The 25,925-nt window shown below is 43.5% G+C and overlaps 1 protein-coding gene across 4 annotated transcripts in view; it reads right to left on the minus strand.

Moving 5' to 3' along the window:
• The window catches only part of LOC126995466 (G-protein coupled receptor GRL101-like), a 192,433-nt gene extending 174,535 nt beyond the window's left edge, over positions 1-17,898 (minus strand). The window contains exon 1 of one of the 4 annotated variants that reach the window (XR_007750333.1): positions 17,393-17,884. The gene's annotated coding sequence lies outside the window, so the exon portion shown is untranslated. Of the gene's footprint in view, positions 1-17,392 lie in introns of all 4 variants that reach the window. The other 3 variants (XM_050855035.1, XM_050855033.1, XM_050855036.1) reach the window with 3 other exon arrangements.
• Between the last annotated feature and the right edge of the window lie 8,027 nt (positions 17,899-25,925).

A 25,925-nucleotide genomic window follows, 5' to 3' on the forward strand; every position in this document is an offset into this window, starting at 1 on the left:
CTTCCCTTTTTCACTTTAAACATCGACCATCTCCCACACCCTCAAACACACCCTTTACCTTTTTTTCGCTTTTAACATCGACCATCTTCCACACCCTCAAACACAACCCTAACCTTCTCTTTTTCACTTTAAACAACGACAATCTCCCACAGCCTCAAACACACCCTTTACCATCTCTCCCTTTTAACAGCGGAAAGGAAAGTTTCGTTTAGTCGGCGCAACATCTGTGGTCATATGCCGGAGAGAGACAGAAGGGGAAGGAATTATAGAAGGGAACAGATCCCAGGAGACGGGACACAACCCCCGATTAATACCTGGTACCCATTCACTGCTGGGTGGACAGGGGCGTAGAGTATCGGAAAAGCCCGGGCTCTCTTGGTTGTGAGCCGAGTGTGCTAACCACTGCACCACGAAGCCCCCCCTTTTAACAGCGACTACCTCCCAAACTTACACCCTTTATCTTCTCTCCTATTCAACATCGACCATACCTCGCACCCTCAAACACACCACTCTTACAGCGACCTCCCCTAACGACACCTCCCCTTGACTTTTAGCCTTCAAAAAGCACATCTCTTTACCAGTCGTACTTTCCCCACGCCTTTAGGGATTAGCTGCTCTCTTTATCCCCTTAGACACAACACTTTTCTTTAACACCGCTGATCACCCTTTCAACCCTAAAAACAGCTACCCTTCTCCCTCTCTTTCCACCCACACGCATCGTCAACCTTCTGAATGCTTTGTCATCTCACCCTCTGACCCCTCACCAGCCCCCCCACCCCACACACACATCACTGGCTACCTCAAGGGTCTCTGTGCATGTATAAGCAATTAGCCTGAGACACTCACGTCCTCCTCCTGAAGAGCCTGGACCAACAACCAATAACAGCCACCTTGTGTTATTATCAATTAAGAAGCGACAGGTGAGCACAAAGAAGCCTTCACGTTTGATAGTTATTTCGATAGGAGAGTGGAATGTGTGCTACCAGGGTGAAGATGCGTATGTTAAAGGAATTTGGCATGTTGGTGGCCAACCTTATGAATGTCCTGCTTTATGGATGAAATAGAAAACAAGAAGAGGAACAAGAAAAATACCATTAAAAACAACATGAAAATAATAAGAAGAATAATGATAAGAATAAGAATAAGAACAACAAGAAGATTCGAAAAGAAAGAAGGAAAAAAAGACAAACTAACAACTCGTGACACATAACAAAGGAGGATGTAGACGAAGAACAAAAACAACAACAATACCAAAATCAAGAACAAAAAAAACACAGCAAGAACAGAAGAAAAAATGAACACAAAGACTGACACACTAACAGTTGATGAAACAGCCGGAGGAGGTGCAGACAAAGGTTCCCGAGGATTGCCAGTAACAAAACTCGGGTATGTAAGACGGAGCCACGGTCAGGAGAAGAGTGCACGGAGAGGCGAGGCGGAGTGAATAGACAGAGAGGAGACAACAAATCCTACAGTCGACCACAAGACATGGCGTAAGGGTGGGCCATCGTATTGTGAGGGCTCGTGCTACTTATATTTCCGTTCCCCTTCCCCCCATGCACACACCTCTGGCTGTGACTGGGATATTAAAAATTGTGATCATTAGTGAAGGGAGATTGGGAGGGCTCACAACCCGCTCGCGTATTCCCGATCTCCGTATTGGTAACTAGCGCCCATTTCTGAACAGGGCTGGTAACGTGCGGTTAGGTTAGGTTAAGTCAGGTCAGGTCAGGTCAGATTAGGTTAGGTTATGTTAGGTCTCCTCTTCTCACTATACCCTTGATTAAAAAAAATGCCGGAAACGTAGCGCCATGAGCTAAGAGAACGGTAGTAGGCTGATTTTGAGTGGGAATCACAAGAGAGTATTTCCAGAACAGCCCTTGGTTAATTTTGGAGCTACAGCTGAGGGCCTTCACTCGGGGACCACTTACCCACAGAGAGATTGGGAAGGGGTCGCAACCAACGGAAAACGTGATGCCATGAGTTAAGAGAAAGTGGCAGGCTGATGATCCGCAGCGCCACCAAATGTTACGGAATGCAAGTACTTAATATGCAGCTCGGGTCGGCGTGGTCTTGGAGTGGGCGTGGAATATTTTCAGAAGACTAACTAAGAAAATTAAAGCCACTTACTTATTTTGTAGTTTAACGTTTTCCTCGACCATAAATATATATCGAATAATTAAAAGATGGATGCGTCTCAGCCTGGCGACTTGAGAATTTCACGAAGAACGTAAAAGCCAAAGACTCCTTTCGCGAAGGCATTAAAAGGTCGGTATTCTCAAACACTTCCACTTCTCACATCAACAATATCCAAAGGCCAAAAAGGAGATCAGTCGGGTTCTTGTGAGTGGTATTTTAGGTTCATGGTACAGAGGATGGGTCAAACTACCATCAGAGTCATAAAACTGCCCCTGGAAATGCCCGCCAAAACTCCTAGGAAAGCCTTATCGAATATGTGTGCTTAAGCGCCGAAATGTTTAAAAATACAACCCTCATTTTCCTCACCAGACACTCGCTTTCACACGATGCTTCAACAATTCATTTACTTTTCGGCCACTGACACCCGCGCAAACAAGGGTCACATTCTCGTCTTCGTGGAGCTTTTATCAACGGCGAGGCTCAAGAAAAATAACAGTGACCACAAGAATCAACACGAAGGGGGGACTTGTTAAGCGAGAACCGAGTAATAGAAAAATTTGGCCGACTAAATGAGATAATAACTCCTGATACCATCAACACAAAGTATAATGTAATAACACTTCATTGCGACTTCAAGGAAATGACGTCAATAGCACGGGATCTTAAGGACGCAGCTGACCAAGAGTGTTTAAGGTTCAGCCATTACTGGGCCACTGCAGGACAATAACCATGGACGCAAGAATCGTGAAAAAACTTTGTCCAGTGAAGAATTAGAACTTAATTTTCCATCGGTTTTAAAATTCTATGAGAATGTTCGCCTATTTGTTCCTATCACTTCAATTAGTACTCACATCAGGGGAAAAATGTTGTGGTATAAATATTAACTACTCGTATTGCAAAAAAAAAAAAAAATTGTGTTCATCTATCAATATTTTTTTTTCTAAAGCGTAGTTTTTTTTTATCAGAGCATCATTTCTTTCCTTAATGATTACTACTAGGAAGGATACGTATACACATGCCCTAACGTACCCCATCTATCTACTCTGTCTGTCTGTCTAAATATGCCCACGAAACTGAAGTCAATTTTGTCAGACGCTTCCACTCCTCACATCAACTATTTCCAAAGGCCAAAACAGGAGATCAGTCGGGTTTTAATAAGTGTTTTGTAAGTTTAGGGTACAGACAAAGGGTCACATTACCACCAGGTCATAAAACTACCCCAGGAAATACAGTTAACTCCTACGAAAGTCTTGTCAAATATATGTGCATGAGCGGGGAAATGTTTAGTTGAGAATATGACTCTAATTACCCAATTGGTCTATATCTCGTCCTTCTGCAGCGGCACCTCTGACCCACCATTAGAAGGCCTGGCGTCGGGACGGTCTTTGTGGGTCTGGAGTGAGTCACGAAGGAGCCATGACCGCAATGAATTGGACCTCCTAAAGACTTTTTGTTGCAGTTTTCATTTCCTTAATGTTCTCCTTTATTTTTTCTTCTTGTTATTGTTCTTCATATACGTCTTTATGGTAGTGGTAGTGATGGTGGTGGTAGTAATTATACTAAGGAAGGAGGAGGAGAAGGAGGAAGAGGAGTAATATTAATACAACAACAACAACAACAACAACAACAATAATAATAATAATAATAATAATAATAATAATAATAATAATAATAATAATAATAATAATAATAATAATAATAATAATAGCTAATAATCACGACAATAAATATATCAACAACATTCATAGCAAGCGTAAAATTAACTACCAACGATAACGTAAAAAATATATTATCCAGCGAAAACATACCGACGCTAACATCTTTAAAAATGAGTCAAGATTTTCGGTGCGATGCTTAGTGTAACGGAAGACGTCAGCGGGGAGGGCGGAGGTTACAAGATGTTGACTGAATGGCAGGTGTGTGTGTGTGTGTGTGTGTGTGTGTGTGTGTGTGTGTGTGTGTGTGTGTGTTTAAAGAGGTTTTAGAAGTTGTGGTGCCGGTTTTTTTTTCATTTTCTGTTTTTTAACTCTTCCAGACTTTCTTTCTTTCTTTCTTTCTCTTTTCTTTTTCTTTCTTCCTTTCCTTTTTCTTTCTTTCCAATACGAGGACGGTTTTTTGCACAACTACTATTACAAGAAAAAAAAAAACATCAACAACTTCTACTACTACAACTACAACAACCACTACTACCACTACTACTACTACTACTTCTACTACTACCACTACATATACTCCTACTACTACTTCTTACTTCATATCACCAGAGTCACCCCCGTAATGAATCTCTCTCTAAAACACCCACACGTCTTTGCGCCACTATTGTGTGTGTGTGTGTGTGTGTGTGTGTGTGTGTGTGCGTGTGTGTGTGTGTTGGGTGGGTGGGTGGGGGGTAATAGACAGGCAAATAGGCAAGCATCCAGACACAGACAAAAACATAGACAGACAAACAGACAGACACCGATAACGAGAGAGAGAGAGAGAGAGAGAGAGAGAGAGAGAGAGAGAGAGAGAGAGAGAGAGAGTGTGTGTGTGTGCCCTAAGTTAAAGACGCGAGTAACCTGAGCCAGAGAAGAGACAAGCCAGGCCGGGAAACGCCCCCTCAGAGGACCGCTACGCCCCGCCTGGCACTCCCTGTCCCTCACACTCTGTCCTCTCCTCATCCTGGTCCCAGCACGCAACACCCCGCCACCCTCTCCTCACCCTCTCGCCTCGACCTTCACCCTTACCCTCACTCTCACTCTCACTCTCTCACTCTTTGATAGCAGATACATGGGACAGATACAAGGGCAGACAGATACATGGGATAGATATACGTACAAGGATACTCAAGGATACCGATTGTTTTACACACAGCAGCTCCACTGATAAAGTTATTCGCTATCTGCATTCCTCGTTCATAAATTAATCTCAACATCCTTACCAATAACCTACTTTTATCGCGACCCATATTTGCCTACAGGCCACGTTTCTTCGAATATCTAAACATGACTTGACACGTTACGCACTTAACAACCCACGCCCCAGACACGGACGAATCAGAACGTATATTCCAGTACTTGTTATTACGGTAGACACACGTAATACGGTAACAACAAATGAAAGACAGGGGGGAGAGAGAGAGAGAGAGAGAGAGAGTATTCGGTATTGCCTTATATAATCGACTCACTGATATCCATTAGAATACGATATGATATTTAAGTGGTACCTCCATATCCAGTCAATCTTCATCGACAAGGGTGTGAAGACCTTAAGGTTAGTGAAGGCTTTCCTCCTCCTCCCCATCTCATGCACTCTTCGCAATACCCTCACCCGCGTCTAACTTCAGTATGGCAAAAGTAGACGGATGGTAAAGAGGATGAATCAATTTTATACCTGAGCTTTTCCTTCTCCTCATCTCATGCACTCTTCGCAACACCTTTACCTGCGTCTAATTTAACTTCAGTATGACAAAAGTAGACGGATGGTAAAGAGGATGAATCAATTTTATACCTGAGCTTTTCCTTCTCCTCATCTCATGCACTCTTCGCTAAACTCTCAGCAGCGTGTAACTTCAGTATGGCAGAAGAAGACTGACGGGAAGGAGGATGAATCAATTTTACACCTGATTTTACCCTTTTTATCATCTCAAGCAGTCACACCCATGGCTGCGTGCAACTGGTTTGACAAAGAAGGATGGGAAGACGGATGGGAAAGAGGATGGATCAATTTTACACCTGAGCTTCGCCTCCCCTCCCCCCTGCAACACCTGCCAGCTTCCTAAACACCTGTCCGTCACCGCAACACCTCCAGGCAACACACAAGCACCCAAAGGCAATTATAATGGAATTTATAAAAAAACGATGAAAATCATTGAAACAGCAATAATAATGAAAAAAAAATACCACTTAGGAAGAAATAAACGAATTCCTATTATTGATAAGTTTGAATTCGCCACTTCCTATACTTTGCATTCATAAGATTTGAATGAAGGGCAGAAAGACCAAATATGTAACAAACCGATGAAAAAAAAAAAAATCATACAAAAGAAACCCGCACTTATCAATGAAGACACTGGGCAATGTTTTTTTTTTAAGCGTATATTTTCTAATCTTCTTTGCTTAATAATTTAAATCACTGACTACATCCCGCTGAGCATCAATAAACGTGTCATCATTCAACCCAAAGTCTTCGGTAACGCAGTATGGAGCCGCTGCGAGATAAATATAAAAAAGACTTCTGGACTTGCCTCCGCTCCTCTCTCTCTCTCTCGTTCTTTTGTCTATTTGAATATATTTCCGCTAATTTACTGACAATCTCTTCGTCTTATTCCGTGTCCTACCTTGGGTCCAATTTCCTTGCCGTGGCCTCCTTTTTGTCAGTCTAATTGGCTCTCGGCTATCAGCTCCGCGCATTGCGAGGCATCTCGGTTTCCACTGCGTCCTCGTTTCCGCCAAAGTATCGCCAGCGCTCGTTTGTTTCCTGCCTGGTCCGCGGTGTTCGTGTCTTGCCTTTCCACCTGCATCACATAATTTATTTTCCAAATGCAATTGAGTTAACGCTCAGGAATTTGTTCTAAAGCTCCAATAACGTGCTTCACAAATCCTCGCTGGTAGCAATATACGTGGGCATGTTATATCTTCGGAAATGAGAAAAATATTTCGTTTATAACAGGCTCACATTTCATACACATGTAACATTAATACATACGACAGATTTAGCGCAAAACGTAAGTCGTTCAGTAGGTATGCGTACCGCTGAACACAGGTTCTCATCTCCGTCGGTTAACACGGAATAAACTGACAATTTTCCATCATTCCTCGGCGTCAGTGTCATCACAACATTTATTATTATTAAAGGCACTGTTTGTTCTCATATGCCCATGCATTTTGCTAATGGTGCTTTTGATCGACAATAATGCTGCTCGTAGGCGACGAGCAGTCTCTCCTTGTTTTACAGAAGTCTTTCCCTGCGCACCGCCTCAGCCTCGGTTGTTGATCTAATCAAGAGACATTTATCTTTTTTTCAGTACTTTGTTCACCGATCAATCAAATCGTGCTCACCCGTAATTGTGTGTACTAATATTACCGTTTCATAAAAGCTACAAATCCCTCCTGCATTGCGTTACTTATTATCTAAACAGGAATAACTCCATCTTTCTCACTTATGTTACCCTCGCTATTAATTTAAATTAACCTTTCCGCTCACACCAGAATAAAAAGACGTCTGCCTCACTGGATATAGATATAATATTACACATTCCAGGCAGGAGTTGGAGGGCAGTCTGTCAGTCAGCAAATACCTCCTGTCGCGCTGAAGCTGGAGTGGCTGCCATAGTACACTGTAAATGGTCGGCATGGTATGAACGTGTTGCTCAGACAGCGAGGCTTGACACTACCACGCCACGCCGATCACAGGCGGCGCAGAGGCGAGCAACACTGAAGGCACGGCTGAGAGGGGCGCTGATGGCCTCTTTGATACACGAGACTCCTTACGGCCTTCTGGTGATGTTCCTCAGGGCACCAAACAGACGGTCATTGTGGACGTCTTGGGTACGCGGAGACGCAACTCAATCTAGACAAGTTACCTCGCTCGGAGTCACTCGTCGTAAAGTTTAAAGTCGCTGTGTAATGTTTTTGATGCCCCCACCCAGCCATGCTCGAGTGCTGGTGTGTTTGTGTCGTGAGCCCCTCTGAATCATAGTTAGTATACAAGCCGCGGAGCTGTGTTTGAAAGCAAGAACCGTAAAAATAATACTAGAAAAGGAAAACTGGCTATATACGACGACAAGACTCCATAAAAACAATATATAACTTTTACGAGACAAGAGACTAGAAAGAAAAAAAATACGTGTGTGTGTGTGTGTGTGTGTGTGTGTGTGTGTCCATAGAGGAAGAGGGGAAAAGGAAGGCGAGAGAAAAAGAATCGGAGGGGAACGGAAGAAGGGGAAGGGACGGAAGGGGAAGCAGCGGGAGGAGAGAGGAAAAAAGGAGGAGCAGAAAAGAAAAGCCGGATGGGGAAAGAACGCGACAGGAGGTGAGGGGAAAGAGATGGGAATGAGCAGCAACAGGAGAGGGGAAGGAGGGGAAGGAACTGGATGATCCTGAGAGGGGGAGGGAAGGATATGAGGGAGGAAAGATGGGAGAGGAGGGAGGAGGAAGACACAGGACGGGAAGGGACGGGAGGAAAGAGACGGGAAGGGAGTTGACTGTGGGGAAAAAAGTGAGGGGACAGGACGGGAGAAACGGAAGGAAAAGAAAACATGAAGGACGGGAACGGGAGGGAAGAAAACGGGAATGAAAGACAGAGAACGGGAGGGATCGTGATAAGAGACGGGAGAATAAGGGAAGAAAAGGAACCGAAGAAAAAGAAAACATGAAGAAAGGAGATGGAAGAGAAAAAACGGGAAGAAACGAAACGGGGGGCGACGGAAAAAGACAGAAGGAAAAAATAGATGTCATTGAAAGGAACGAGATAAGAAGAGGAGGAGGAGGAGGAGCAGAAGGACGGAAGACGAAGACGTGGGAAGGACAAGGAAGAGAGAGAAATAAAGAGGAAGGGAATGAAGAAGGTGAAGTAGGGTAAGAGACGAGAGGGAAAGAAATGTCAATGAAAAGGACGGGGTAAGGGAAGGAGGAGGAGTAGGGGACGACAAAGGGATGAGGAAGGACAAGGGAGGGAGAAACAGGGAAGAAGGAATGATGCGGACAAAGAATTAAGGGGAAGAAACGAGAGGGAAAAGAGATGATACTGAAATGAATGAGATAGGAGAAGAAGGAGGAGGAGGAGGAAAAGAGAGAGAGGAAAAGAGATGAGGAAGGAAGGAGAAGGAAAAGAGAGGGAAAAACACAGAAGCTAAGACGCCCTCCACTCTAAAACATGCCACAGAAGGATTTATATCTATGTGTAAAACGATCTTCATATATTCTCAACGTCAGTCTACGCTCGCTTCTCCTCCATGCGCTTTATCCCTTATCTCCGCCTACTCTCTTGCCGGCACTCTATCTAGACGCCTTTACGGGCTTAAAAGGTCGTAGATCCCGTGTTGGTGCCAGTCACAGCGCGGGGACTAAGGGATCATACTCTCAAACGCCTCGCCTTTCACACAGTCACATTCGACAGGGGTTTCGTAGGAATTTAGGGGATTTCCAGAAGTACTTTTATGACCCTGGTAGTAGTCTGACCCCTCTTCTGTACCTTGAACCTAAAAAAAACACTCATGAGAATCCGATTCATCTCCTTTTTGGCCTTGGAAAACAGTTGATGTGAGAGGTGGAAGCGTCTGAGAATACCAACCCAGGCGGCCGGCGGCAAGGGACGAGGCGGGAGAGAGCGGGAGGGAGGACAGCAGAGTGGATGAATGTTATGGAAATGTCAACGTGGAAAGAATGGACTTGTTTGCTCTGAGTAATGATGCCTGGAGTGTATGTGTGTATTGTTTGTTTGTAATAATAATAATAATAATAATAATAATAATAATAATAATAATAATAATAATAATAATAATAATAATAATAATAATAATAATAATAATATACGGTTGATTTAGGGATGAGCAGCTCGAGAGCTGAAAATATACATATTATATATGGAGATAATTAAAATTACAAACTTAAAATGTGTGTGTGTGTGTGTGTGTGTGTGTGTGTGTTACTGAATAAAAGAATAGGACACCTACTACAGACTAAAAAGTGAACATACATTACTTTTTTTTATAATCTCCCTTGTTTTTTTTTTAGCTCTCCTTCCCTGCCTAGCCATCACGAGACTTGGGCGTTCGGCGGGCGCCTTCTCACTTGAACTCAGCATTTGTCATTTATTTTTACACCAAGGGAGGCACCTCAGGGTAAAAAAAACAAAAACAAGAAAAGCAATAACTAAGCCCGTTGGGGAAGAGGGTAATATTAATTATACAAGGGCAATACGTTTAAAGAAAATACAAGACACGCACGTGCGCGCGCGCGCACACACACACACACACACACACACACACACACACACACACACACACACACACACACATGTTCTATCACTCAAGGACGTGCGTCCACCATAATGAACACTATGAGTCTATGTATAAATATTATGGTAATTAATGCTTGTGGTTTAAAATCTAAGTTATCGTTGGTAGAGTTTGTGGAGTTTATTACGAGCTATGATATAGTATGTATGTGAGAAACAAGATGTGATGATGTCGATATGCATAATATAGGAAATGTGATGGAAAGAAATGGATATAATATTGTTTATAAGAATAGGAGCACCTTAAGTAGATATAAATCAGGAGGTATTGTAATTATGGTTAAAACCAGGATGAATGTAAGGTGGAAAGAGGTAAAAACTAGTGATGAAACCCTGCTGTCTGTTCGAGTGAATGGGCGAGATATTGGTTTGGAGAAAGACTTGTTAGTCACGTGTGTATACATTCCCCCTAGTCACTCTTGGTATGGCAAGCCCGAACACTTTGATGAATTAGATGAATTTTTTTCTGTCTCATACTGATTGTTTTCACGTTATGGGTGATTTTAATGCATATACAGGTACTTTTTCTGACGTTGCTCAAATTACCGAGGACACAGGTACAAGTTTACCAACAGACATCGATGTTAATGTCGCCTTAAGCTCCGCAGGCTGTGCCGTGAGTAGGTGCAATGAAGATGTTACACCGGACAGAAGTTCTTACGGGAAGAAAATGATGGAAGTGTGTAAAAACAACAATGTAGTTGTGTTTAATGGAAGAGTTGGTGAAGATAAGGGAATTGGAAGATACACTACTACATATAAAACAACTACTGACTATGTTATTGGTACTTGCGATATTGTTAAACATGTGAAAAAGTTTAAAGTACTAGACTAATCCATTGCTCTCAGATGTACACTGTGGTATTCACACTAGATTCTACCTGTGTGAATAGGCCTTCAGTTGAAGACCACCTCACACAGGTCTCACACCGTGGCTCCCCTGGGAAATGGAGGAATGAAAGAAAGAATGGGTATGTGAGTAGTGTGGATGTTAGCAGAGTGAATGAGCTACTCGACAGAGCGTCTGACATGACTGTGGATGACCTGACTCGTCAGTTAAAACTTGTACTAATTTGACCCTGCTTTGAAGTTGTCTAGTGGGAGCAAATATATTAAGAAAAGTAACAACGCCAACATGAAAGGATATGATAAAAAGTGCGTCACCGTTAGAAAAGAATATCACAAAGCAAAGAACAAGCATAAAAAGCGTAAAAGTGTTAATACGCATAATACAATGGTTGAGAAAAGTAAAATATATAAGAATGAAATAACAAGGGTGAATAACAAACAGAACTCTAATATTGTTCAACAACTCAGAGAAGACAAGAGTAAAGATCCAAAGACATACTAGAAAATATTAAAAGGTGAACAAAGTAACAGAGAGAATGGAATCGCCCTCAACAAATTTTATGACCTTTTTAAATTGTTATTTAACAACAATGACTATGCTTATAACGAGGGTATTAATTATGAAATAACCAGTGACTTTAACTCACCTATATTAAATGACTCTATTACTTATGTTAAGATCAAAAGGTGTATTAGAAAACTGAAAAATAATAAGTCCCCTGGCGTGGACAATATTATTAATGAATACATAAAATGTACTGAAGACCTACTGTGCCCTTTGTATGGTAAACTATTTAATAAGATTTTAGATACAGGTGTTTTTCCATCAGAGTGGTCAGTTAGTGTAATAATACCATTGTATAAGAACAAGGGAGACATTAAAGACACGAGTAACTATAGAGGCATCACGTTGCTGAGCTGCATGGGAAAGCTGTTTACTTCCATCTTGAATGACCGCCTTAACCAGTGTTCGGAGGATAATTACTTGATAAATGAAACCCAGGCAGGCTTTAGGCAAGAGTATTCTACCTTGGACCATATGTTTTTGCTCAAATGTATTATTGAAGAAGAGGAAATTGTTTTGTTTATTTGTAGATTATAAAAAGGCTTTTGATAAGGTATGGAGGGAAGGGTTATAGTGGAAACTTGTAAGAGATAATGTAAATGGTAAATTTCTCAAAGTAATTCACAGTATGTATAATAATATTAAGTCATGCGTAATGGTAAATCAAGAAATGTCTGACACGTTTATGTGCAACATGGGTGTGAGGCAGGGAGAAAATTTGTCGCCTTTGTTGTTTGCTTTCTTTGTAAATGACTTGCAGGAAAAACTTATTGAACATAATTGTAAATTTCTAGATTTTCATAACGATCTATTGAATGGTTATTTGCGTCTATTAGTATTAATGTACGCAGATGACACAGTGTTACTATGTGATAGTGAGTCAAATATGAAACATACACTAACAGCTCTTCATAGGTATTGTTCTGAATGGAAGTTAGATGTTAACTGTGATAAGACTAAAATCGTTATATTCTGCAGAGGTCAAGTGCAAACAAGCAATTTTGAGTTTCATCTGGGAGGTGAGAAAATTGAGGTGGTTAACGATTACACATATTTGGGTATTTTGTTTAATTATAACGGGAGAATCAGAAAGGGGGAGTTGGAACTTGTAGGAAAAGCAACCAGGGCCTTATATTCACTCATCGGCACCGCTCGTAAATATGATTTGCCTGTTGATATCCAGACTGAATTGTTCAACACTTTAGTTGTACCTGTATTAACTTATGGCTGTGAAATCTGGGGTGATAATATTATTCGAGAGATAGAATTATTACATATGAAATTTATGAAGCATGTATTATATATCCACAGATATACGAGTACAGATATTGTTTATGGGGAATTAGGGCTGTATCCACTGTAAATAACTGTTAAATGTAAATTGATAAATTTTTGGTCTCGAATGGTTACGGGGAAAAACACAAAACTAAGTCACGTGATGTATAATTGTTTATTCCAGCTATACACGAGCGGGATCTATATGTCTCCTTGGTTGGAACATATTAAGAATATATGTATTGAGTGTGGTATGTCAGGAGTGTGGAGGACGCAATCCAACATGGTTTCGTAAAGCAGTGGAACAGAAATTACGACATATCTGGATAACAACTTGGTACAGTAATGTGACAAGTAGAGGCAGCTGTAGTACTTATAAACCGTATAAAGAGATTTATGAGATGGAGAAGTACCTAGTCAAGCTTAATAATGTAATCGACTTTATATAACCAAATTACGCACTGGAAACAGTCAACTGCCAATGATTGCAGGTAGACATAGCCAAATAAGTAGGGAAGAGCGGTACTGCACTAAATGTAATGATAGACAAATCGGGGATAAATTTCATGTTTTATTACAGTGTTAAAACCAAGATATTGTATAGTTAAGAAATATATATACCGGCATATTACATAATACGCCCAAGTCAGTTTAAGTTTGTTGATTTAATGCAGAGGAAAAATATTGAAGTGTTAACGAATTTAGCAAAATTTATTAATGGTTTGTTGAGGTTGTTAAGATGAATTTGTGTTTTGTTATTTTTTAGGAGCCGTGCTCCCTACTCTGTAAGACTCTGAGCAAATAAATATTATTCTATTCTATTCTATTCTATTTACACACACACACACACACGCGTGGAGAGGGCCTGTAATAGGGCCATGGAGAGGACGTTCTGTCTCTTAAACAGCTCACGATAATGACGACGAAGCTCTACCGGAATCTCACTACCACTTCAACACACTATATATACTCTCTCTCTCTCTCTCTCTCTCTGCATGTATGTAAATATGGATAGATGTGTGAATTTATATTTATTTATGTATGCGTATGCGCCTCTTCATCTATTTATTTACCTCTCCCCGTATATCATTTTATCTGTCCCATAAAATTACCGCCCCGACCAACGGTATAGTCACGGCTCTACACACCTATCTCTGCGAGTCTCGGGTCATAATCTTAAACATCGGCGCCCAACCTCACATATTTGACAAGGCTTTCGTAGGAGTCTTGGGCATTTCCAGGGGTAGTTATATGACCCTTCTGGTAGTCTGACCCATCTTCTGAACCATGAACCTAAAAAAAAAAACATTAGAACCAGGCTGCTTTCCTTTTCGGTCTTTGGAATAAAGTTGATCCCTCACACAGCGTTGCCAGATTGTCTTACTCAGCCTCTTATATTTACCGACTTCCGACCCAAAAAAACTGTCTCGTGGACCCCAATAAGGAGATTCACTTATAATTATCGTTAAAATAGTTAATTTCTGATGTTTCTTGGCAATAGTTAGGCGTCAGAAACCGGTAAATACTATGCTCTGAGTACGATAATCTGGCAACGGTGTGTGAGGGGTGGAAGCGTCTGAGCAAACCGACCCTGGGTTCTCGCGGGGGGAAGCAAAACCCTCCAGCAGAGACGCTACAGAACGCTCGACTTTCGATGAAGGTCTGAAAAATTAGGTCTTCAGTGCCTCAGTTAAATAAGAGCCATTCTCCATAAAATCACCATGTACGCTGAAGTAAGAAGCTGTATTCATTTACCCATCATTATAACCTGCAATTGTATCTCATTATATTATACTGAATCACCTTGATACGTAAAGGGTATGTTTAATCATGTCCGCGTAATGTAAAGAAAAGTCGGAGTTTCCAGCTGAGCGATAAATATTGTTTGCAGCCCAATTCAGTTTTCTTTCTTTTTTATTTTCTTATTTGTTTTTATTTATTTATTTATCTTTTTTTTTTTGGGGGGGGGGATTCTTGGACATGTATAAAATCATCTGCCTGGTGGATATAAATGTCTTCCGCAATGATTAACACCGACTGTGACATCCTTTTCTGCTGACACCAATCACACCTGCATGAAATGGGACCCTCGAGTGGCAGGTATAATTCCTGCACCCTGCTGTAAGGGTTGATCAAAAGACAGGTATCAGGTTTTCTCTCTAAACAACACTTCATTAAAGGTAAAAACAAATACTGGCAGTTTTATCAGTTCCTCCCTCACATTGTCCCCGCAAGATTAAGTTCTTCACTGTCTTCAAGCACTCAGCGGTAAATGATTCTCTGAAGAGGCTATGTACACACTCCTTCCCATTTCGCCGCCTTGTGAACAGAACTTCCTCCATTTCCGACGGAGTTTACCGAAGTGCTCTGTTCTGTGTTTCTTAAACGGCTTTCACATTTACACGCTCTTGAACGCGACAGCTCCCCGACTGCCATTCCGGCAGCATTCGGAGTCATATTCGTAGCCCATCATCTAGCCGTCGTTGGGGAAATTCGTGCACCACGACTGTTGGACGGTGAGTCGGCAAGGAGCACGAAAAATAAGCGCCTCGCTTATTTTTCGCGCAGCCATCTGCGTGGTCGGCGATCTTGTCAAAGATCATCGTGCAGCACTCGCAGTGATCCTTCAGCTAACGTGTAGCATTCTTGCAGCTTTTGTGATAGGCTGGGCAGCACTCTTGCAGTGATCGGGCATGAAAGAAAAAAATTGACCGTTATAACAGCTGCCCGACAGCTGCACAGCAGCTGTACGATAGATTCCCAGCGAATCCTTCACTTGAACGAGTGCTGCTTGGCATGGAATCAGCGCGCGAGTGTTTTGGCAATTTTTCCTCCCGTTGGCTGCCACCCTACGCTCCTGACGCCCCTGTGTGCTACCGTTACCTGACGACCCAACTTGTTGCAGTAGCATAACCACGGTCCACCTGACATCATGTCCCAGTCACCGAATCTCTTTGTCGAGATAGATAAATACCGCTGTGTGTGTGAGTTTGTGTGTGTGTGTGTGTGTGTGTGTGTGTGTGTGTGTGTGTGTAATAATAATAATAATATACGGTTTATTTAGGAATAAGCAGCTCGAGAGCTGAAAATATACATATTATATAAGGAGAGCTATTAAAATATCTGTATATTCAAAACATTTATCACCCCAACGCTCTTTTTACTGAGCTACATATTTTCAGATTCATTCGAGAACGGCTAAACATAAGTAGCAAACATTTAGATCACCACCTGACAATGTTAATTGGATGTCTTTCTCCTCCTAATTACTTGGATTTCCCACCCACGGATCATCAACACCTAACTTGAAGCGTTTCTTTAGGATCAGGTTGTTCCTCGTCTTTGGTAACACGGGAGACGAGGTTTCACTGGACACAAAATAATGATTTCTCAACGTCGAACCTTTCTATATTTCACACCTAGAAAGAACATCCACACGCAGAGACAAACAAACAGACAGAGAGGCAAGTGGACACACACACACACACACACACACACACACACACACACACACACACACACACACACCGCTCCGGTAGCTCAGTCGGCTAGAGCGCCGCGCTGCAAGGTTTCACAGCCAAACATGCGGCGGTTCGAGCCCCGCTCAGGCCGGATTCTTTCCGCTGACTAGGCGTGGTTACTGTCCCCCCTTGAGCAAGGGGGATGGGGTATGTGGTGTGTGAGGTCCTGGCAGTACCCAGAGATCGACGATAATGAGCATGCACTTGCTCGTGTCGGGAGGGCACCTGCTGGCGAAAGCGAATCCAATTCGTGATCAGGCCGTGGTGAATTATACACACTCACACACACTCACCAGCACACCAGAAGCTTCACCGTTGCAATAACATCCATAACATTAATCACCACCACCATTCTCGCCATCACCACCACCACCACCACCACCACCATGCCCTACCCCCTTCACACCTGCCTGCTATTGCTGCCGCCAAGACATTTATCTCCCCTCACCTACTCTCGTCTCCCCTCCTCTCCCCTTGCCTACCTCTCCACTCCCCTCTCCCTCCACTCTCCCCCATCACCTTGACCTCTCACTCTAAAACCATTACACACCCTTCTCGCAACTTACTATACCACCCCTCACCCCACCACCACCACCACCACCTCTACCATCACCACCACCATCTCCATTATCACTTCAACGCGTACCCATCCATTCCTTCAAGCACACACACGCGCACACACACACACACACACACACACACACAGGTCACTAACTCTTTGGGGAGGATCACTGAAATGCATTAATCTTTCCACATGCATACAGGAATCATCATAACCTCACCTCTCTACGCTACCACTGCCCTCAACCATGAACCACTACACCTCTACCACTAACACCGGTGACACACACCAGTCAACCACACGAGCTCCCAAACCATCACAACCACAAGCAACATAACTACAACCAAAAGAACCACCACAACAGTCACTACTTACACCACCCCTGCTACCACCCGCCACCACCCGTTCACCCCGCCCCACTCTTCACCCCCATTTCCATCACCACCACCATCATATCTCCATCTGTCACTCCCTCAACATTACCTCTCAGTGTGGGTGCGTCAGTCCGTTGCTGCTGTGAGGTGCAAGTCACTACTATTCTTCACTGTAAGCCACACAACTTCTGCAGCGCCGAGTTTCAGTGCAAAACTATTTTCCTATTACGTGATCAGTGTCATTATTTTCCTCTCTCTCTTTCTTTCTCCTTCTCTTGCTTTGTTTTCCAGTGTCACAAGGAGAGATTATTGTTGGTTAGAGTCTGTTCTCATGTCAAGTATCTTCATGGTAAGTTGTGAAAAGATGCGTTAGTTAAAGAGCATTGTTTCCCATCACTTCTCTTTCCGTGGAGCGTCGAATGAGCGCACCGCAGACAGCCGCCTTCTCCTCGCTCGACGGTCGGGACAAGACAGTTCACAGTCGGCGCGGCCCGGCGTTTATGCAATCCCCCAGCTGGTCGAGTTGCCAATTTTCACATCTGCTTCCTTTTCTCGGACGGCACAGGGCCATGCCGAGGGGACGAGCCGGTATGATGTTTAGCTAACACCGTTTCTTCTCGTTTGGGTGTTTGTTTCCTCTCCTCGGGGCTGCCGGGCATGTGCGGGGCGCGGCGGGTATACACATAACGGGCCGAGCGGTGCTTCCTCGCAGCTACTAGAGTCACCTGGCACTGGTGAAACGAAGCAAGACTTACTCTCATGTGGTGCTGCAAAGCTGTCAAGTCCCTCAGGGCCTTATATTCCTGCCCTGCCGCTCGTGTCCCCCTGCAGCCTCACCGCCCTGCCAGCTACATGCCATCACCGCCGTTCAACACGTATTCCTCGACAGCATCTCTTCTCGCACTGTTGTCTAAACCTGTTCCCGTGTTTACTTATAGTTATATGGGGTGTCTTGCTGCCCTCTTGGATGTTTGATCCTCGAAGCGATATTGGACAGGGGAGGGAGGAAATGGAGACGAAGGAAGAGAAGAAGAAAGTGTATAAGAAGATAAATCCTTTTAATACTCACAGTGATGCCCTCGACGCCTTCGACCGCACAGTAGAGCACCTGAAGACATCACACCTGAAAAGAAAATATAACCTTTTTAGTCACTAGGTTTCAAAGGATCGAGGAATTAGCAAAGTCACCATCAACCCCCTCACGCCATCACCATCACTGTCACCATCCCTTCCCCCTTCCTCCACATCACTAGGCACATACAGCCTCGCCGCCACCTCCTTGCCCGGCCAATATTGCAGCGTTTGGCGTGGAGTGACAGAGTTATTGTGTCATGGGAGTTGGGTTAGACCGGAGGGCAACAGACGACTATTACTTGGCATGTGACTTTGCTGTATGTTTTAGATATTTAGAGATAGATAGGAAGATGTATAGGTAGATAGACAAAGATAGATAGAGAGAGAGATAGAAGGAAGGGCCGGGGAGGAACGGGAGAATAAACAGGATGGAAGGAAACGGGAGGGAACAAGACGGGATTGAAAGAGAGGGAACGGAGAGGAAGGAGAACGAGACGAGAAGGGAAGGGAGAGAAAGGAACCAGAGAAAGGGAAACATGACGGAAGGGGACAGGAGAGCAAAGGAGAGAGAGAGAGAGAGAGAGAGAGAGAGAGAGAGAGAGAGAGAGAGAGAGAGAGAGAGAGAGAGAGAGAGAGAGAGAGAGAGAGAGAGAGAGAGAGAGAGAGAGACGAAAGAAAAATTGACATTATACAGTATTTAGAATGAAAACGAATAAATAAATGAAAGAGAGATAGAGAGATGATTCAGCACAGCAAAAATAAAGGCGATGAGAAAGAAACGCAAACAGATCGATCCTCGTACAGTGAAGGCATCTGAAGGGGGGCCTCAACACCACACATAAGATGCATAGAATAACCAGGAAGATCACCACCACAACCAACCACCACCGCCGCTGCTGAAGCCACGAGCCAGTTGTCACACCAGCCACGCCAGTCAGTCCCCTTCTGTACGACCGAGACCTCGCTTACATATCTCCCCCCCAACGAAGAAGAGCTGGCGTCAATCCATCTCAGTCTGTGTGTGTGTGTGTGTGTGTGTGTGTGTGTGTGTGTCACGGCCGCCTCACCAGCTGCATCTCCCTCCCTGCAAATGCTCGCTGTGAAGGTTTTCCTATCAATGCAATGGCAGGATACGCGCTCGCTTCCTCGGTTTTTATATCGTGCTGCCGCCTGAAAACGTCACTTCAAAAACACAAGGAAGAAAACGAGAAAAAAGGTGAGTGATGCGAGCGGGTATGGACGGATGAAAGAGAGAGAGCGCGAGGAAACGAAAAATAATAAAAACAAATTGAGTGGGCTAGACGCGAGTGACATCTTTTTGTTTTCTTCCATCAACTTACTCTCTCGTATATTTAGCATTCGATTTAAGTTTTCATCTTTTTCGTTCATTTTTCTTGCCTTTACTTACTTTCACCTATTTATTCTAGTATTTGCCGTCTTTTTCGTTCATTTTTCTTGCCTTTTCTTACACTTTCACCTATTTATTCTAGTATTTGCCGTCTTTTTCGTTCATTTTTCTTGCCTTTACTTACTTTCACCTATTTATTCTAGTATTTGCCATCTTTTTCGTTCATTTTTCTTGCCTTTACTTACTTTCACCTATTTATTCTAGTATTTGTTACCTTTTTCGTTCATTTTTCATTCCTTTACTTACATTAACCCTTATCTAGTCTATTATTTGCCCTCTTATGCCTGCAGAGAGTTCATTTTAAGCTTGAGACGAAGAATATTACTTTTCTCTATCCTATTTTCCTATCCTTACTTCCTCTGTGTTTCTTTTTATATGCACAAGCCTCTAGCACCGATCTGGATGTGCCTTGGTGGTCAGTACAAACCCGTCAATAGCGGAGATAGATTTGTTTGCCTTGGGGTCGCTTCATGATGTGTGTGTATGAGGGGGAAGATGGTGTGTGTGTGTGTGTGTGTGTGTGTGTGTGTGTGTGTGTGTGTGTGTGTGTGTGTGTGTGTGTGTGTGTGTGTGTGTTTAAAGGAGGAATGTGGCGCGTGTGGCCTTGCGAAAGATGCCGAGCGCGTGGCCGAGTCTGATATGCACAGGCGGCGGCGGAGGGGGATGGGGGGGTCAAGAGCCGGACATGCTTCCCTCATTCAGTTGTTTGGGCGGCAATCAGGACTTCTTCGTAACTCATTTTCCGGTGAGAGCAATCTTGTATCCCCATCAAAGGTGTGTCTGTTTTGTACGTGGATGCTGGATGGAAGAGTGTGGTGTCTAAATCTCATCTTCATTATCTTATCTGCCTTTCTAAATTTTTTTTCCAGTTAGTGACAAAATAGGTGTGTTTGGAGGTGGATGCTGGATGGAAGTGTGGTGTGTAAATCTCATCTTCATAATCTTGTCTGCCTTTCTAATGAATTTTTTCTTCAGTAAGTGACTAAATAGGTGTGTTTGGAGCTGGATGCTGGATGAAGGAGTTATGTAAATCTCATCTTCATCTTGTCTACCTTTCTAATTATTATTTTTTCAGTAAGTGCCTAAGAGTGTGGGTGGAGGTGAAGAGGGGAATGGAAGAGTGCATGCAAGTCTTTTGGTTTTCCACCCCACTCACGGTAAAGTTTGATCTCTTCTTTCTAATTCATTTTTCAGTAATAATGATTAAATTGGTGTGTGTGGAGGTGAATGAGGAGTGGGAGAGTGTGTGCAAATCTTCTGGTTTTCCAACACCTAAGCACCGTTGCCAGATTATCGTACTCAGAGCTTAGTATTTACCGGTTTCTGACGCCTAGCTTTTGCCAAGAAACATCAGGATCTAACTCTTTTAACGATAACTATAAATGAGTTTCGTTATTGGAGCCCAGAAGACAGTTTTGGGATAGGAAGTCGGGAAGACGACGCCAGACATCTCAAACTAATATATCATTATCTTTAAAAATCAGGTTGTCAGTCCCAGCATGTTGAATCGGCATTAAAAATAACGATATTTACCATTTGAGATTAATGGTTCACTGTCTCTGAAACATTGTCGTCCGCACTTAATAGATTGCATCTCGAATTAATTTCCAGCATTGTAAAATCTGTACAGTGGCGGACACATGAAACAGAAACACCTCAGTCACCCGAGAGGAGGTGTGGTGCTCTCTGGACATGGTAACACTGATGAATATGAAGTTTTACCAGGTTTGCTTCGATCAGTCGCTGGGACGAATCGAACGCGGTTATTATTGCTGCTTCTGTGTAGGGTCGTTGGTGGTATGTAAGCCATGACCCGCCTGACAGTGCAAAAGCGTTTGGTGACTATATCAAGAAAATTACTTATATTACACAATATATTCGTATTTTATTCACATGAAAACATGCTTCGTAATCGTGACTCGACAACCTTCACGAACCCTATATTTTCCGACGGCCAGATAACAAGACATTATAACATTATCATTGCCTATGATAACAATCAAAGAATTGCTGTGACCACCTTCTACCTGATGATGAATCTGAAAACGGTAGAACTCTCCCACCGACGCAACAATATGAGAGATGTTGCTACAGGAGGAGGCAGAGCGGGGCCTCGGGGTGAAAAGCAGGAGGGTGTTGGGAAGGGGAGGAGTGAAGGAGCAAGGGACGGTGGACTTGGTAGGCGACAGGAGCTACGTTGGGAGGGATAGATTATAAGCGATAACAGGACTGAATTATTGTTTCATGGAAATATTGAATTTTCGTCAGACCCGAATCATTATATATTGTAATTTACTTGCATGGTTTATATGAATTCATAATACATTTTGCTTCAGAATGGATACTTCATGTGCAAATAATTATGGCTTCTTTAGTTTGACTGACATTACACCTGTTGTCATAGGCGCTGCGAAATAGTTAGGCAGGCAAGCCGAGCATGCATATAACTGGTTGAATGGGACCACCCTGAGAGAGAGGGGCAGGGAAAATAATTCATACTTGTGGAGAGGATACTACAAGAATGAATAATTACTACTACTACTACTACTACTACTACTTCTACTACTACTACTACTACTACTATTAAATACTACACCCTTGTTACAGTGGAGAGTGCGGCACACGACATGAATTGATTTTCTTCTTGTTCGTTTCCCTAAACTCTTGAGGTGACGTGTTTGCAGGAAGGGAAAGGTTGCGACACAAGCGGTGACCACAACGTTTACCGCGTCTGGCGTGAGTACTTCATCAGCCCGTCATCGTCATCCATGTTGCCGGGAACTTGGACATTTCACACAAATTTCTAAAGCAAACCAATCACAGGGAAGCATTGCAAGGCGAAATTGCTGCGTAGAAGGATACAGTGCAGGGACAAGCAGGAACAAAGATAGCCCCATGGCGGCAAGGTTCCCGCTTTCTACACCATTTTTCATTTACATCTCAGACTTACACACAAACTGTGACAACGGCTTTCACCGAGTAATTATAAGATTATAATATTTCGGCAAACGTTCCCAACGCCTCCAAAAGTTCTTAACTTTGAGGCGGACGGGAATGTTTCTTGCGCGGGGTCCGAAGAGGGGGAGGCTGCCGGCCCCGGCCCAGTCGAGGAGCAGGCCGGCGACACCTTCGCAGAAGGGGCCTCCTCCACTGCCCCCTTGTCCCGAGACATTCCGTTTCTTAGACGCCAGTGAACAAATGAGCCTGTAAACGATGCCAAACACGTAGAGGACTCAGCCAAAACGAAACACGACTCAGCACAAGAAACACAAGACTCAGCACACAAAACCCTAGACTCAGTCACCTCAAATAACTCAAAACGAGGTGGGTGGGTGAGTGGGTTGGTGGGCGGGTGTGGAGGGAGAGGGGAAGGAGGGGAGGGGTATCGGTGGGTGGGTGGGTATAGGTTAGAAAGGAAGGAGGAGGGGAGGGACATGGAGGTTAGCAGTGGGAGTAGGTGTATGCTAGCTACCTTCCCGCTCACCTCCCTCCCTACCTACCTACCTCCCAACCTACCAGCCTGCCTACCACCCTCCCTCGCTCCCTGCCTCTCTCTCACCACGCCTGCCGACCACCCTACCCGCCCACTTGCGAACCTGCAACACACCTCCCTCAAAACACACTGACTGGCACACAAAAACACAAGACTGAGTCCCTAAAAACACACTGACTGGCACACAAAAACACAAGACTGAGTCCCTCAAAACACAATGACTGGCACACAAAAACAAGACTGAGTCCATTAAAAACACATTGACTGGCACACAAAACGCGCGGGGTCCGAAGAGGAGGAGGCTGCCGGCCCTGGCCCAGTCGAGGAGCAGGCTGGCGACACCTTCGCGGAAGGGGCCTCCTCCACTGCCCCCTTGTCCCGAGACATTCCGTTACATAGACGGCCGTGAACAATGCGAAAACGTAAATAATGCGCCCGTAAACAATGCAACCGTAAACGATGCGAAAACGTAAACAATGCGACCGTAAACGATGCGAAAACGTAAACAATGCGACCGTAAACGATGCGAAAACGTAAACAATGCGACCGTAAACGATGCGAAAACGTAAACAATGCGAACGTAAACGATGCGAAAACGTAAACAATGCGACCGTAAACGATGCGAAAACGTAAACAATGCGACCGTAAACGATGCGACCGTAAACGATGCGAAAACGTAAACAATGCGACCGTAAACGATGCGAAAACGTAAACAATGCGACCGTAAACGATGCGAAAACGTAAACAATGCGCCCGTAAGCAATGCGACCGTAAACGATGCGAAAACGTAAACAATGCGACCGTAAACAATGCGACCGTAAACGATGCGAAAACGTAAACAATGCGACCGTAAACAATGCGACCGTAAACGATGCGAAAACGTAAACAATGCGACCGTAAACAATGCGACCGTAAACGATGCGAAAACGTAAACAATGCGACCGTAAACAATGCGACCGTAAACGATGCGAAAACGTAAACAATGCGACCGTAAACAATGCGACCGTAAACGATGCGAAAACGTAAACAATGCGACCGTAAACAAGGCGACCGTACACGATGCAAAAACGTAAACAATGCGCCCGTAAACAATGCAACCGTAAACGATGCGAAAACGTTAACAATGCGAAAATAAACGATGCGAAAAACGTAAACAATGCGCCCGTAAACAATGCGACCGTAAACTATGCGAAAACGTAAACAATGCGAAAATAAACGATGCGAAAAACGTAAACAATGCACCCGTAAACAATGCGAAAAACGTAAACAATGCGACCGTAAACGATGCGAAAAACGTAAACAATGCGACCGTAAACAATGCGAAAAACGTAAACAATGCGACCGTAAACAATGCGAAAAACGTAAACAATGCGACCGTAAACAATGCGAAGAACGTAAACAATGCGACCGTAAACAATGCGAAAAACGTAAACAATGCGACCGTAAACAATGCGACCGTAAACAATGCGAAAAACGTAAACAATGCGACCGTAAACAATGCGAAAAACGTAAACAATGCGACCGTAAACAATGCGAAAAAAGTAAGCAATGCGACCGTAAACAATGCGAAAAACGTGAACAATGCGACCGTAAACGATGCGAAAAACGTAAACAATGCGACCGTAAACGATGCGAAAAACGTAAACAATGCGCCCGTGAACGATGCGAAACACGTAAACGATGTGGATTTATTCTATTCGTTGTTGTTATTATTTTTATTATTATTTTATGTGTTCCGTGTGGTTCGCAGTGGTATATGTATGGCACCTATGTCAAATATAGATGGATTACCATTAATTAACCTTGGGTTATGTTACTACATTTGTATGTTGTGTTTGCCTCAATATTACACGATGCCAGTGGTTAAGTTCATCATATTAAGTAACTTGTTTTTCCCAAAGCATTTCTTCACATTATTTTCTTGCTGTAAGCAATAATGGTGGAACAGTTTTTATGTCCCGGCAGTTAGCCAATCGGAGCATATACACAACAAATAAGATGTATAAAAATACGCTTTAAACCAAATCAGCTTTTATTCATTATAGGCGTCCATGACAAACTGTCTAAGGGGAAGGCTGTATATAGACTCGTAACCTGAAAAAAAAGGCTTAGTGCTTCAAATAAAATTCATGAATGTATAAGAGTATACAAGTAGTAGTAGACGCATGCACACATACGCACACGCATACATACTCGAAAAACCTTTTTGCCTCAATATCCTGTCCATCCACCACCCTTGTCAATGAGAGCTTGAAGTCGTCGTCTCATGTTTCCCGTGTGGCGTCTAAAAAGGTCTGGCTTACCCCGGAATACCTCCCAAACCTCACGAGTGTGAGGCTAAAGTTCCGAAGATGTGCGCTCTTGCTGAGGCTCCCACGTGTTTACCATCGAACCCCAGATATTTTCAATGGGGTTGCAATCTGCCTCCTTACTAGGCCATGGCAGGAGTTGAAACTGAGGGTGGGCCTGGAATCACTCCAGCACAATATGAGCCCGATGAACAGGGCAGCGGTCATGAACGAAGTATACTGGACCAGGAAGGAAGGGGTGGTTCCTGGCGGTAAAGGTATACATAAAATAAATTATTTGTATGTCAACATAGTTGACAGCATTGAACCGCCCCTGAATGTGCTGCACGTCACCCATTCCGTGACAACCCATCCACCC

Source organism: Eriocheir sinensis, chromosome 8 (assembly GCF_024679095.1).
Source record: "Eriocheir sinensis breed Jianghai 21 chromosome 8, ASM2467909v1, whole genome shotgun sequence".
NCBI lineage: Eukaryota > Metazoa > Arthropoda > Malacostraca > Decapoda > Varunidae > Eriocheir > Eriocheir sinensis.